This window comes from Sminthopsis crassicaudata, chromosome 3, assembly GCF_048593235.1.
Source record: "Sminthopsis crassicaudata isolate SCR6 chromosome 3, ASM4859323v1, whole genome shotgun sequence".
Classification (NCBI taxonomy): Eukaryota; Metazoa; Chordata; class Mammalia; order Dasyuromorphia; family Dasyuridae; genus Sminthopsis; species Sminthopsis crassicaudata.
This window is the reverse complement of record NC_133619.1, coordinates 316,367,904-316,383,707: the sequence shown is the minus strand read 5'-3', so window position 1 is coordinate 316,383,707 and position 15,804 is coordinate 316,367,904.

Sequence of the window (15,804 nt, the reverse complement as noted above, 5' to 3'; positions counted from 1 at the left end):
ATTTCTGAATTATATTTTAATCTGGTTCATACCAAATTTAAGAGTATTGTGGATTCCATGAGGCCCAAGGGGCTATGTGTTTGACACCTCTGCTATAAGAACAAACCTCTACCTACAGTTTTATTGAGAATTGTAATTAATCAGTGCCATTTTGACAAAAAAGTATTTACTGTAAAATTTTATAATCAAAATTTTATTGTTAGAAATAAAAATGTTTAAAATGTTAAATTATAGATAATAGCTACAACTTTAAAGACTTTAAAATGGCTTTTCCTTATCTTTTTAGTACATTTATATGTAAAAAGAAAAAGAAAAGTTTTGAGAATTATAAAATGTTTTAAAGTGACCTCAGCATCAGAAGGTATGGGGGGAAATGTTATTTCATAGTTCACAATTGATTAAAATAATAAAATAATGATGAACAATGTGTTATTATACTACTTAATTTGAATTGAAAACTGATTTATGAAATCATTGATGTCTTTCTATTACCATACTTTTTCCAGTGGGTTGGTATAGCATATAATCAGCCTCAGCTGAAACATTAATTTTCACTAATGTTATTTAATCCTGTCCCAAATTTAAAGTTGGGGCCTTTTATTGTCAATTTAACAAAAACCAAAAACCTTCCCAGTTTTCTGTTTTTTTGTTGGTAGGTTTATCTTGGCTTGGTTTGATTTGTTAGTTTGGTTTGTTGGCTTTATTCTTAAACATGATAAATCTATCTGATAGTGGAAAACATTCATAAAAATAAATCTTTACACAGATACACATGCATACAAGTGCATATACACATATACTCCAATAAGACTTTGAGTCATATTTTAGATTTCCCCTACAAGACATATAAACATTTTTCAACATTTTGAATTGAGAGTGGAAATTATTATAATTTACATTTATACATCTCCTTTATTCAATGAATTCAAAGAAGTTCAAACAATTTGTCTTTTTAATCCTCATTCATGTAAAGATGACCAGTGTTAACTGTGCTCATTGTTCTGAATGGAGAAGTAGAGGCATAGAGATGTTTAAATTATTTCTCCAAGATCACTCATTAAATTAGTTGGGCAAATTATAATGTAATTATTTTAATTAGATTGTCTGACCACTATTTATCCTCTGAATGTGACTATTCCATTCCTGGCCCTAGAATAAGTCAATCAAGTTCTTCTTACACACACAAAAAAAATAAAATAAAATAAAATAAAAATAAATAAATAAATAAATAAAATAAAAAGCTTGTCTCTTTCACATTAATAATATATATATATATATATATATACATATATATATATATATTTCAGTAAGATATAATCTGTGAAATTAATTATGTACCATATTACACTTAAAGTTTACATTCTAAATAATGTTAACATTAACAAATGAATTTTAACTATTGTGAGAAAGCCTAGATGTTAATTTTTAATAAAATATTTGGAGATAATTTTCTTAATAATTGCCCTTAAGTGATTCCCCTCCCACACTTAAAGGCCTAATAATCATTGTTCTTTAGTCATGACAATTTCAGGGATAGTCATATTTTTGTTTTGTTTTGAATCATACTTTTTGAATATATGTATATAAAATTATAAAATTAATTTTTAAATAAAAGTTTTAATTCCTCATATAATTATAAGGAGAATGGAATTTAGGGATTTTTATGAGAGTATGAATGAAGATTAGGGGTATGAATGAATTAGGGAGAGCTAGGTGGTTCAATGGAGAAAGTTCTGGACTGGAGTAGGAAAAACCAAGTTCAAAGCCTGTCTCAAATACTTACTAGTTGTGTGACCCTGGATAAGTTTCTTGTCCAGTTTCCTCATCTGTAAAATGGACTGGTGAAAGAAATAGAAAATCATTCCAATATCTTTGTCAAGAAAACCCCAAATAAGGTGAACAAGCATTCAATATAACTGAAAACAACTAAACAACAACAAAAAAACATAAATTATGGCATTTTATTATTTGAAATGGAAAAAAAAATCACATTCAATTTAAATAAGTGTCACAAAGTTTTCTTTAATTTGCGTTGTGATTTACGTGCTCTTCCAGGCACTAAAGATACAATCATAAAAATGAACCACTCCCTGACCTCAAGATTCTCCTACTGAGGTTCCTATATGCACACAGATAAAATATATGCAAAACAAAGCAAAGTAATTTCAATGAGAAATTTTTAACAATTTAAGGAGAGGAGGTACATCTCAGAAAGCTTTTTTTTTTAATAGAAGGTGGCACTTGAATTTGTCTTTGAAGAAAGCTGAGTGTTCTATGAGGTGAAAGTGAAGAGAAATCACATTCCATTTATGGGGAATCACTTAACCAAAGACATTGAAGTGAGGGAAGAAATATCACAGTTTTAAGCAAGCAGCCTAGTTGAACTGAAATGGAGCCTGTGAGATGAGTAACATAAAATAAGATTGGAAAGCAAGGTGGGAGTCAGATTATCGAGTCCTTAATGTCCTAGGAAGTGCATTTTTTTATTTTATCATAGATGCAATAGGGAGGCATTGGGAATTTTTTTCATCAAGGGGAATATCAGGGTCAGAACTATGATTTAAGTATAACCACTTGGCAGTGGCATGGAGAATGTTTCAAAGCAAGGAGATTAATTAAGAGTCTTACAGTTATCCAAGTGAAAAGTGATGGGGACTTGAAATATTGTAGAAACCATGAGAAGAGAGGGAAGGGGGCAAATTCGAGAGCTTTTTAAGGTAGAAATGACAAGTGCCATTAGTAAATAATTAGATATGTAGAGTTTGAAAAAAGGGGAGAATGAAAGATGACTCTAAAGATGTGAAATTAATACTGGAAGAGTAGTAATGTCCTCAATAAGAAGAGACCATATCAAGTTTGTTTGGGAAATATGAGATCAATTTTGAACATGTTGAGTTTGAGATACCTATAGGATATACTGGTGAAAAGGAATTGGTAATGAACACTTGGATGGAAGTGATAGTTAAACCTCTGGAATCCTTAAAGAACAGGACATAGAGAAAGAAAAAAAATTAAAAATTAGGACAGAATCTCAAGGATTGTCCAGACAGTGAACAAAAGGGAGAGATTGGTTTAGAAAAGAATACTAAGAAGAAATGGGTTGTTATGTAGAAGAACTAAGAAAAAAAAATGTGATGGAAGCCAAGATAAGAAAGTTCAGGAGAAAAGTTTGTAGTGGTGGCAACAGTAATTGTATAATTGGTAGTTAGCACTTCAACAGTGATTTAAGTTTTATAAAATGCTTTAATTTTTTAGCTCATTTGATCTTTCCAACAACCCTCAGAGTTAGATGTTACATTATTCTCATTTTATACATGAAGTAATTGAGTCTGTGAGAGGGTAAGTGACTTGTGGACACACAGTTAGTTTGTATCTGAGACAAGATTTACACTCAAATCTTTCTGAGTAGAATGAATGAGAAGAGGCTATTGGATTTATTTAAGACAATATTTTCTTTTATTTTTTTCCAATTACACACAAAGACAATTTATCATTAGTTAAAAAAAAGTTCCAATTTTTCTCCATTTCTCCCTCTCTCCTCCCAAGAATTATAAGCAATTTGATATCAATTATATATGTGGAGGCTTTCAAATTTAACAGTTAAGGGATCATTAATAATCTTGAAGACAGCACTTTTAGTGGAGTTTGAAGCCAGATGGCTGGTGACTGAAAATATGAGTGGAGGGTGGGTGAGAAAAATTAAAGTAAACCCTCTTTAGAAATCTAGATATCAGAGAGAAAAGAAATAAGATGATAGATTATATGAATGGCAATATCAAAACAAGGTATTTAGAAAATGGAGGAGACCTACGTATGTTTTTGTCAGTGGAGAATAATAACTTTCTTATAGTTTTTAATATGTACAAAACACATCAGTTATGGTTTTTTCCCCCCATTTAAGCCTCAGAATAATGCTTGTCTGTCTTTTTTACTATGCTGAGACTCAGGTTAAATGACATCTATACAATTAGTGAACATCAGAATTCAGATTTGAAAGCAATTCTTTCTGACTCCAGATCCAGTACTACAATCACTAGTGCAGGTTGTAATCAGTAGGAAAACAGAGATTTTAGATAAGAAAAAAATAGGAAAGGGCTAAAGGGAAAGTTTCTAGAAGAAATGGAAGGATTACTTTTGAAAGGAGAACTACCTTTTCAATAGAAACTAGAGCAAAGGAGAATGGGGATATTGAAGAAAGGCTTTGGTATGTAAAATAAGGGAGGAAAGGGGGTTTGTGAGGATGATTTAAACATTCTTTTTTTTCAAAATAGAACTTATAGGAGGATGATTTCTCCATCAAGACTTTGTATTGTTCATAAAATATTTGTACTGGGCACTGAATAATAAAAGTGTTCACCTAAATGGGTCTGATAAGAGAAAATTGCAATGTAATATAAGCATGATTCCAATCATTATAGTCAATTATGAAGAGTCAATTATTCAACTGCTTAGTTTAGAGTGTCTGAAAATGATAAAGGGAAAAAAGGGGGGGGTTAGCAATCAAGGGAGAAGCCCTCAGTTCGACAGGGTCACATGATAAATTGCAGCTAAGAAGAATTAGGTCCCATAGAAAGCTGGCAGAAATAAATGAGTTTCTGAGCTATTTTCAGGTGAATGTTTTTAGCGACTGGTAACACAAGGAGCCCCTTCTTCTGTAACCTGTAATGCACGCTTACTAATGAATCCATAGTTTTAAGTATTAGGGGATAAATAGACAGGGTGTAAATAAGAATTTTTCTTTCCTTTTATACTGGGCCATGAGGCAGGAAGACTCATTTTCTTGAATTCAAATCTGGCCTCAGATACTTACTAACTCTGCAAACTGGGCAGGGTACTTAACCTCCTTGTCTTAGTTTCCTCCTCTATAAAATGAGCTTGAGAAGGAAACAGCAAACCACTCCAGTGTCTTTGCTAAGAAAACCCCACATAGAGTTAGCAAAGAGTAAAGACACAACTGAAAATGACTAAACAACAAAAGACTCCCCCTGTTCTGAATTGGGAAGGTCTAGGTCTCTCACAAGACAACCTTTTAAAACTTACTCAAATTTCTAGTCCAGACTTAGCTGTTTTGATTAAGAATGTAGTCCTTTACCTTTTCCAATTGTCATTATGGTATTCAAAGTACAGTGTTTACTTACTTATAGGGAACAATTGAATTAGTGAAGGTTTTTTTGAGTTTTTCTTTCCCATGAACCATAACTGTGTGACCCTAGGCAAATTAGTTAACTTCTCATAGCTGTAAGCATCTCTCTCAAACTATAAGTTGCAGAAGAAAAGGATTTTCCCCACAGAGAGGTAGTTATGAATTCACAGGCTTAATGTCTATTTTTTCCCATAAAAACCATAAAGAATGGCAGTATTGACCTGGTCATTGTGGAAGAATCCTGAGTTTCTCTATTCAATTAAGCCTGCCTGTTTAGATTAGGGGTTGGAGTAGAAAATTATTAGGGTTTTGTAGTCAGTCCTAAATATTCAATAATTTAAATAATTATTGTCTAATTGTAAATAATTGAAATTTAAATAGTAAATAATTGTCTAATTAAACAATTATTGTGTAAAAATAAACCAATGACACCCTTTCCCCAACAGCACAACAACACAAAGGAACCTTTCTGGGTCTTTTTATACAGAACCTTTATAGAGTTATTTATTATTTTGGACCAGGCCTGTAATTTCCCTAGTACAGGAAACTCCTGGTGAGAAAACACCTTTCATTTATGCTGATCACTACTAGCTTTGCAAACTTATGGTCTAAGGGAACTTTTGGGGCTACTAAGATGTTAAAAGACTTTTACAGGGACATGTATATAATATTTGGCAGAAGAAATACTTAAATCCATGTCTTTCTGTCTCTGAAGCAGTCTCTTTGTCTCTGTCTCTCTCTCTCTCCTCCTTACCACACCATCTTACTTTTCTCAAGTATGTTATATTTGTTTTGAAAAGCTTCAAAATTCTAGGATAGGATTCTCAATTTTTTCGGTGGCAGCTTGATTTTTTTCCCCATAGTCATAATCTAGATCCTGATTCTAGGATGCCTGCTAAGAAACTCAAAGCTATATTATTACAATTGTAGTCCTTCCACTGAGAAATACAATAGTCCCTTTCAAGGAAGAGTGATAAAACAGGGGCAGGCATTTCTAACAACTGCTTTGAGAAATCTCTTCTTGTCTCTTAACTTGGAAGACAGTAAAATTATAATAGTTATTATAAAGCATACAGTTCAATCAGCATTCTGTCTCCCAGTAGGCTTTTTCATTCAATGAGAATTTCTGGCTAAATTTTAGCCCTAGGAGAGAATACCACAATGATGTTACAATGAGGCTGTTTAAACAGCTCTTTTGTAATATAATTGTTGCAGGCCAGATTTAGTACAATGGATAACCCCATCAGTCTGAGATAGCCCGATGTGAACAAAATGAAGTGCAATGAAAATACAATGCAACATTACATCGCACTTGTTCTGATGGCTGGCAGGACTACAAGAGCTGAGGGACACCACCTCTGTAAGCTGTGAGTGACCTGGCCCTTCTTTCCTTGTCACATGAGTTTCATGTGCTTTGTCTGGGTTCAAGGGCTTGACTCAGAAATATTTTTTCTTGCCATTTGCCCTCCTTGGAAACTGAGGTTTTTTGTGAATTTCCACTAGCTTATTTATGTTGTCAGAGTCTGGGGATGGTTACCTTTTTATGTTCTCTTGAGTCTTTGTTTAAAGGTCAAATTTTCAATTTGACACTGTCATCAGAAATACTTGACAGTTCTCTATTACATTAAATATCCCTTTTTCCTCTTGAAGGATTAGACTTTATCCCAAGTCCCATATCCCAATATGGAAGATATTAAATCTTATGTAATCGTGACTGTGGTGTCATGATATTTAAATGGCTTCTTTCTGACTACTTGCAATACTTTCTCCTTGATTTAGAAGCCTTGGACTTTGTCTGTTATATATTCTGGAGAGTTTTTATTTGGGGATCTCTTTTAGGAGGTGATTGGTGGATTTTTCCAATCTCTGATTCTAAAATACTGAGGCAATATTTCTTTATAGTTTTGATACATACTATGAAGGCTCTCTTTTTAAAAATTGTGGGTTTCTGGTAGTCTAACAATTCTTAAATTATTTTTCCTCAAGCTATTGTCCATGTCAGTTTTTTCCCTAATAAGATAGTCCATATTTTCTTCTATTTTTTCATTTTAAACTTCATTTTATTATTTCTTGATATAACAGGGAGTCATTAGCTTCCACTTGGGCTATTCTAATTTTTAGAGAATTATTTTCTTCAGTAAGCTTTTCTACCTTCTCCCCCCAATTTGGTCAATTTTTCTATTTAAGATTTTTTTCTTCAACCAATATTTTTATTTCTTTTTTTTTTCCATTTAGTCAATTCTAGTTTTTTTTTTTTTTTTTAAGATGCTAATTACTTCAGGATGTTTTGTGTCTCTTTTATCAAGATATTGTCTCTTTTCATAATTTTCTTACAAAATAGATCTCTTTACCATTCTCTTTTTCTGCCTCCTAAGTTGTCTTTGATTAGGAAATCTTACCCTGAACTTTTTTTTGAGGGGACTCTGCAGTTCTAGAATTTGATTTGAGAGATTATTTTAAAGTTTTTGGAGGGAAATATTGAGAATTCACATGGGTTTTTATCTTTACTATGCCATTTTGGATTCACTCTTCTTCTTTATATTTATATTTTCAGTACCCACCACTGTGTTTGGCATATAATTAGTTCTTTAAAATATTTGTTCATTGTTTGGTTGAAGTTACTAGTGAACTAGGTCATAGCAGTCATGCCTGACTTAAGAAAATCAAAGAAATTATTTACTCTAGTCAAGATATACCTTGCTATATATTAGACAGATTATAAAAGTACAGTGTATTCTCTTTGTGTAAAATCTATGATTTTACATTGTAAATTACATAGAGTGGCTGACTATAATAGATGTAGGCAAGAAATAGGATATATAAGGTTTTTAATGCTAGTAATAACACCCAACCTTTACAGGTTTTGAAAATTATTATTTTTTAAAATATCCTTCATTTATGAGTATTTGTGCTTATTTTGGCCTTTAATGTTGGTTCAAAAATGTTCAAATTTACAAAGAAAATTTGAAGGAGTTTCAATGATGTAGGAGCTATTTCCTGCAAGAGCTGATTATGGAAAGAAGTGATATAAGTGGAATCTCAGGAGATGGAAAGGTAGAAATGTTTTGAGTTAAACCTAAGAAATAGCATGAAAGATGAACTCAGGATGAGAAAGAGAGAAAAAGGCAGACACACAGAGATGGAGAGACACAGACACATACAGAGAGACAGAGAGACGCACACATAGCCAGAAAGGGAGGAAGATCAAGGGAGGGAGAGATGGACATAGAGAGACAAACAGAGAGAAACAAAGGGAGATAGGAACACGGAGATAGAAGCAGAGAAACAGAAAAACAGAAATATAGAAGACCATATGGAGACTAAAATAGTAATTGAGATACACAAAGACAGAAAAAGAAAGAAGAAACAATTAACAGCAGAAGGGCTTATGGAAGTAAAATTTAGTAGGAAGAAGAGATACAGAACTGCAACTTGGCATTGAAATTGCCCATGGATATGTAGGCCAGTGGAAGGAATTAAAAAGATAGTGTGCAGAAAACAATGTGGTTTGGCTGGGGCTGCCTGAGTAGCTAAGCTGTGGTACTTGGTTTCTTCCACACCTTTTTGCAATTCAGTAATAATTTTACGTGAAGGGTAAGGATCTGAGAGCTCAGATGAGCCAAATTGAAACCAGACAGGAAAATCTTAGAAAAATCTATATGTGATGGACTGTTTTCACAATCCACTTTAGTAAATATTTATTTAGCTCTCACAGGTGAAATATAAGTAATCGCTACACTTTTCCTTCTAGGCAAGTTGCAACTCAACTGAGAAAACTGCAAAATAAACCAACCAGCAGCAGCTTGAGTCCCTCTGCCAACATAGAGAAACCCAAATGGATGCTTAAATTACCTACTTTAGGATTACTTTACATAAAAACCTGGCAAAATGATTCTAATTAAATCCTATTGGCTTTCCCAGATATCTTGTCAAGGTTGCTGCACGGCTCTATTTTATTCACAACTGAATCACTATTTGATTTATGTATCAAGGCTGACTAGAGATATCTGACCAAAGGGTCAGATTCTTCCTTGGTTAAGGTTTTGGGGATCATTTTGAATGCTAAGATTTCCAAAACAAAGTGTATTTCTGTTAGCCTCAGATCTTCTCTTTCCCCCAAAGAAGACTGTCAGACTGTCAGACTGTGAGACTGAAGTTAGTTCTAAATGTGGAAATTCTTATGTCTTCTCATTAATAAAGGATAATAAGACTGATGATCATCCAGGTCACCCAAATCTTCCATAGCAGAGAAGGAATATAAATTATCTTTGCACTGTACACACACACATACACACACACACACACACACACACACACACACACACTCACACACAAGTTTTCATGTCTGGATGTGATTTCCTATGGTTACTAGTTCATTTTTCAGATTGAGGGCTATATGTAAGAACAACTAACAATAATAATTTTCATTGACTAAGCACTTTAAGATTTACAAAGCACTTTCTTTATGTCAATCCTGTGAAGTATGTAATTTGAACAGAGAGATTAAAATTGAATGGCACAGTTCATAAGCATTTAAATAATTACAATTAATATCTTAGACTTTGTATTTGTATCATCATTACCTAGAATTGTGCCTGGCACATAAAAAATTGTATCATAAATGCTTGTTAATTGATTGGTTAAGAGATTACCATCATTTATCAGTATATCACTTCCCTTCCCTACCCATCCTTTATGATAAAGAATGACAAAAAACAAGAAGTTTAACAAAAGTAATAATTTGTTAACAAGCATCTATTAAGTGTTTATTATGTGTAGTACTGTGCTAAGCAGTGAGAATTGTGAGACATGATTCATTTGGACCCCTACTCTATTATTAATCAGTTTAATATGATTCTGTAGGAATAGTAATCATAAGTTCTGTATATTAGGCCCCAGAGTTGTGAACTGCAGATTGCAAGTTCTCTTGCTTAATCATAGGAAGCTAACTAGAGATGCCCTCCATATTTATTTTTCCTTGTTATAGTGACCAAGTCTAGTATGGCAGCGGTGACTCAATTACATGGAAATTCTCCCATCTTATTTTTGTACCTCTGGATCACTCTTTCTTGTTCAACAAGAGCAAGTGACCATCTTATGACCATCTTGTAACTACTTAGTCAGTGGAGATACCCTCTGCTTCACCCAATTCATGACTACATTCTGCTGATTATTAGAAATAACACTCAACACTGAAAATAAGATATCAAGGACATTTTATTAAAAAAGAATCTTAAGGAATCATCTGAACATTTCTGGCCAGAAATGGGCCCCACTTCTCTTCGGGAAGAGGGAGTACTGGATATAGAAGCAGAGGACCTTTTTACCTTTTGGTGTAAACCTTTTACACCTTATGCTTGCCTGACACAACTCCTCCCTTCAGAGAAGGGATTGATCTATTTTATATGGATTACAATCTTTCTGATATGCCCATTACATGTTTCCCATTAATATGTATAAAACCTCCCCCCCCCCCCCATCATACATTCCATGTTCAAAAATGGTGTGAATCTCTTCTTCTGGAGTGTATTTGTTTAATATTCAATTAACCTATTAAGCAGGGGCAGTAGTAATTTGGTCAGGTCCTGTCATTGACCCCAACTAGTTTGGGCTGGTTGGATTATTATCTTAAATTTGTGGTTTTCTCAAAACCATAAGACTCTTTCTGATTGGCTGAATCCACTTGTACCTTATTAGCCTCCCAGTTTCTTGTTTGCTCAAGGCTTCTATTGATCTGTTCTATGAATCCTAATCTTCCTTAATCTCTCACATTCTGAAAACCTCTTGGTCAGTGGTATCCCACACTACCTTGCAACACTGTGGAAACCCAACTTTTCAGCATTTCTCACATCATTTTTTGGCTGAGATATCATTTTTGGCACTCAAAGCAAAGCTTATCAATTAAAGGGATTCTATATTTTGTGTAATCCCTCTGCAGTGTTCAGGTATCAAAACATCTAAGAATAAGGTCATGGAAAAATGGGGCATCCCAGATCATGAGGAAGAACTAAAAAGTCTACTTCATTGGAGGAGACCATGGACCCTTTAATTAAATGCCATTAGCTTAGAGCCTCAGTGGTTTTTCTTGCAGAATAGACAGTTTAAAAGACAAAATACAAGAAAGATTAAAACACAAAACAAAACACTGTCTCTGTTCTTGGAGAGAACATATCTTAATGGAGAATATCACAAAAAGTTATATAAAACATATATGTACACTTATATACATATATACACAGAGAATATAAAAGGTAATCTCAGGGAAGACATTTGTGTGCAAAGACTGAAAAAGGTCTCTCACAGAATATAGAATTTGAACTAGGTCTTGAAGGAATTTAGGAACCTAAGAGGAGGAGAGAAGGAGGGCATTCTGGGCATGAATGACAGTCAGTGAAAAAGTTTGAGAGTTAGAGTATCATATCTGAAGATCAGCAAGGAAACCATTGTAGCTGGATTGTCAAGTATGCAGAGAGCAGTTGTAGCAGTCATTGTAAATATTGTTTTCTGGTTCTATTTCACTTTAGAAAAAGAGTTTATGCCTTCTTCATGCTTCTCTGAATTGTTTGTATTTATTTTTTATAGTTAAGTGGTATTCCATTATATGCATGTTCCATAATTTGTTATGCCATTACCAAACTGGTAAGTCTATATACTCTGCCCCACTATTTCCCAGGTCTTTGCTAATTTATAAAGTAGCTCTGAATGTTTAGTTGTAAACATGACTTTTCTAACTTTAACCTCTTTAGAGGTATTATGTCTAACATTTGGATTTCTGGACCAAAGAGTATGAATATTTTAGGTACTTTTCTTAGCATACCTATAAAAGATTAAATATCTACTTTGTATTAGGCACTATGCTGGATGCTAGTGATACAATGACAAAAAACCAGAGTAATTATCCTTAAGAAGCTAGTAAAGACCAGAAATAGGATTGCAAAACCAGATCTCTTCAGTCTGAAACCCTATTCTCTAAATATATAAACTAATATATCCAAACTCTAAATGACAATACTTAGGATTTTGTTGGCATTCTACTTGCTCAGTTCCTGACATAGCCCAATTAATAACTTTGTGGAATTACAACTGCTTAATGAGATATTCATGAGAATATGCAAACAGGTTGAAAAAATCCCAGGACATCCTGGTAGGTGGTCAGAGTAGATTGAAGAAAAAAACAACTTTCCTTGAAAAATGGGGGCAACAATACTCTAGTCCTCATTCATTTTGACCAAAGACCAGGCTGATAGAAGCACAGAATGCAGGAAGAAATAAAAGAAAAATCACATTTATATTTAGAGAAGATCTGCTAGCAAGAGAAAAAAAAAAGATGTATTTAGTTTCTGGCAGGAAACTGGCTTCCTTTTTCTATTATAAAATCTTAGAGAACAAGAATTGTTATACAGTTATCCTCTCCACACTGGGAGCAGAGGTAGAGGGGTAGAGAGGGTAAACTTGGGTTGGATGGATTAAGGACATGACACCCCCATCCCTCCCCATTTGGAAAATTCTCTAAAATATTTTGGCCCTCCCATCATACCAAAGAAAAAGTCTGAATCTTTTTTTTTTTTTTTTTCCTTTTCTTTAATGGGATGTTTATAGTAACTTATAAAATTTGGGTTAAGGATTTGGTCATAGGCTCTATGTTGTTTGCTGGCCTTCAAGTGTCATCTCTGGCTTCTATAAAATTCCAAAAAAAAAATTCCCTTTCAATTTCTGATGCTGACCCACAATATATCAAAATGGTAGTTGGTAATGGGTTTCAGTCACAATATAGAAGGGATAATGCTATTTGCTTTTCTTTGTATCCCCAGTGCTTGGCATAAAGTTGGTACTTAATAAATGTTCATTATAGATTAGCAGATATGTCATAGTCACCTATTTCTACTGCCTGAGAAATATAGTCGGTTTTAAGGCCCATATTTTCTAAAATCAAATATGCATGACTCATTTTTATGGTGAAGGTAATTTTTTTTTTTTTTTTTTTTTTTTGTGGAAAAAAATGTAATAGTAGGGAATACCATCCACAGAGCAATTGGTATGTGATCTGATAATGCTAGAATTCTTAAATTTAAGAAGAAAGCTGCTAGAGGTGGAAAAGTCCTTCTTTTAGGAATCCTATTATCTGTGCTGAGTGTATATATTGGTTGGTTGGGGCAGGGGTAGGATGGAGGAAAAAAAAAACCCAGAAAGCTGGATACCCAGAGATTGGGATTTAATTTCATGTTTACTTAGTCAAGTACATATTCTTAATGTGTCTAAATGTAACTATTACTTTGGAGAGGAAGGAAGAAGAGAGATTTCCCCTCCTCTGGCACCTCTTCTTATCTCAACCTCTTACAGGAAACTCAAGGGAGAGGTTGCCTTATTCCCCAAGAAACGTGTTCTGGAGAGACAAAAATTATTTCTTCCCAGTTCCATTTATCATGTATGAATTACTTTCTCTCACTGAGTCACCAATTGTCTTCCACCCCACTTGTTACAGTTCAAAGGACTAATTGGAAGCCACATAGGAGTACATGTCCATTAGCAATCGACTACGGTACAAGTGTCAACAGAAATGGTCTGAGTGAGTGCCTAGTTCTATGGGAAGTGGTCCATTCTGACCCTTTCCTATACATATATGTTCAAGTATGTAGTATATCTCTCCTCCCTACGTTTGTTAATAGATTTTAGTTAGAATAATTATTATCTTTGCATATTTGTTTTTAAGCTAAAAGTCTCCTCTTTCCCCTCAAATAAGTAGACTTCAGTATGTTTGGTTAATATAGTTCTCTTTCAAAGAAAAATCTCTGTGTGTAATTTTAGGTAAGGCTATTTCAGTGAAATATAGAGAGTGTGAGAGAGAGAAAGAAAGAGAGATAGACAGAGATAGAGAGACAGAGACACAGAGAGAGAGTCAAGTCTTCTATGTGATATATTATTGTCAAGGTCAGAAGAACTTGTTTTATAAGAAAATTCTAGGGAGCAGTTATCTTTGTAATGTGGAAATTATGATGGACAGCCAAAGGAGGTTATTTATCTTCTTCCTTGGGGACATTTTAGACTCAAGATAGCAACCCATTTGCCTGGGAAGGTCTTAGGGGGCTAAATGATAATCTCTTAGTGCTCTTCCCTGCCTTAGCATCTTGTATATTTTATATTCTTACCACATTTTTTTAAGGACTTATGATTTATTGTCTTTATTGGGTTTCAGGTTAGTAGGGCTGAGGGTACTCTCTACATCTATTTTCCCCAATTTTGACTGTCTATACACATGGCTTCTTAAACTTTTTTTTCTCTCATGATCTCTTTTCAGCTGAGAAATTTTCATGCCACTCCAGGTATGTAGGTATATAAAAATCCACACACAAATCAAACATTTACTTATAACAAACCATAATTTTGCAATCCCCACATCAAGTTATGCTACTTCATATGGGATTGCAACCCACAGTTTAAGAAACTTTGGTTTATAGATAAGTAAGGGGGCAACTAGATGGTGCAGTGGAGAACTTTGGACCTGAGGTCAGGAAGATTCATTTTCATGAATTAAAATCCAATCTCAGACACTTAATGGATGCATGACCCTAGGCAAGACTCTTAACTCTGTTGCCTCAATTTCCTCATTTGTAAAATGAGCTAGAGCAGGAAATGGCAAACCACTCCAGTCTCTTTGCTAAGAAATCCCCAAATTGGATCACAAAGATGCAGACACAACTGAACAGCAATAATAGATAAGCAGAAAGCTGAGTGCCCAGAGTAAGAATTCTTAACCTGGGGCTCATGAGCTTAATTTTTTTTTTCTTTTTTGATAACTAATTCAATATAAGTGATTTTCTTTATGTTTATTTTCTATTTATTGTATTTTATGAATTTAAAGTCAAGAAGGGGTCGATGAGCTTCATCAGATTGGTAAAGGGTTCATTATATCTTACAAAAATGTTATAAACCTCTGGCCTAGAGTAAAAATTGCTGTATCACAATGTGCAGAAAACAGACTGTAATTTTTGTCCCATCTCTTTGTGGCTAATATTGTAATATTTTTCTTGAGAATAATATAGAACATTTCCTCTGAGGTCAACCTCTTGGAATTGATTGTTCCTCCAATCACTACAGTATTGGGAAATAGCTTTTTTCAGAAACTATTTATCACATACCTGGTGCTCTGTCTCATTTCTTTAGATTTCATGTTTCTTCTTAGTTCCATTTCTATTTCTTTTTGTGGTACCATAAAGTTGAGACAATTTGTGATAATGTTATTTGGAATATTCATATGATAATGATGAGAACTAGATAAGGGGTGGCTAAATGAAATTAGGGTTAATTGATGTCTAGTGGTAGGTTTGGGGTACAGGGAATCAAATAGAGCACCTCTGCAACCCCTTTGGATTTGGTGCAAGGATACAGAGTTAAATGAGGTCTAGTAGTGGTGCAAGAGTTCTCTGTGAAGGAATTTACAGACCAAAAACCTAGATTGATAAAAGAGGTTTATTGTAGGGTTTGGAAGTAAGTTTAAAAGGTAGGAAAACACCAGAGCGGGGTTGGTTCTGGTGGGCAGAAATCCTTGACATGACTGGCATGTTTGGGATCTCTGCAAAGAGTGAATTCCAGTTTAGCCCTTTTTATAATAAGGGGGCTTTGGACCATCCGTAGGGGCCCATGGGTGGAGTCCTTTGGGCCCA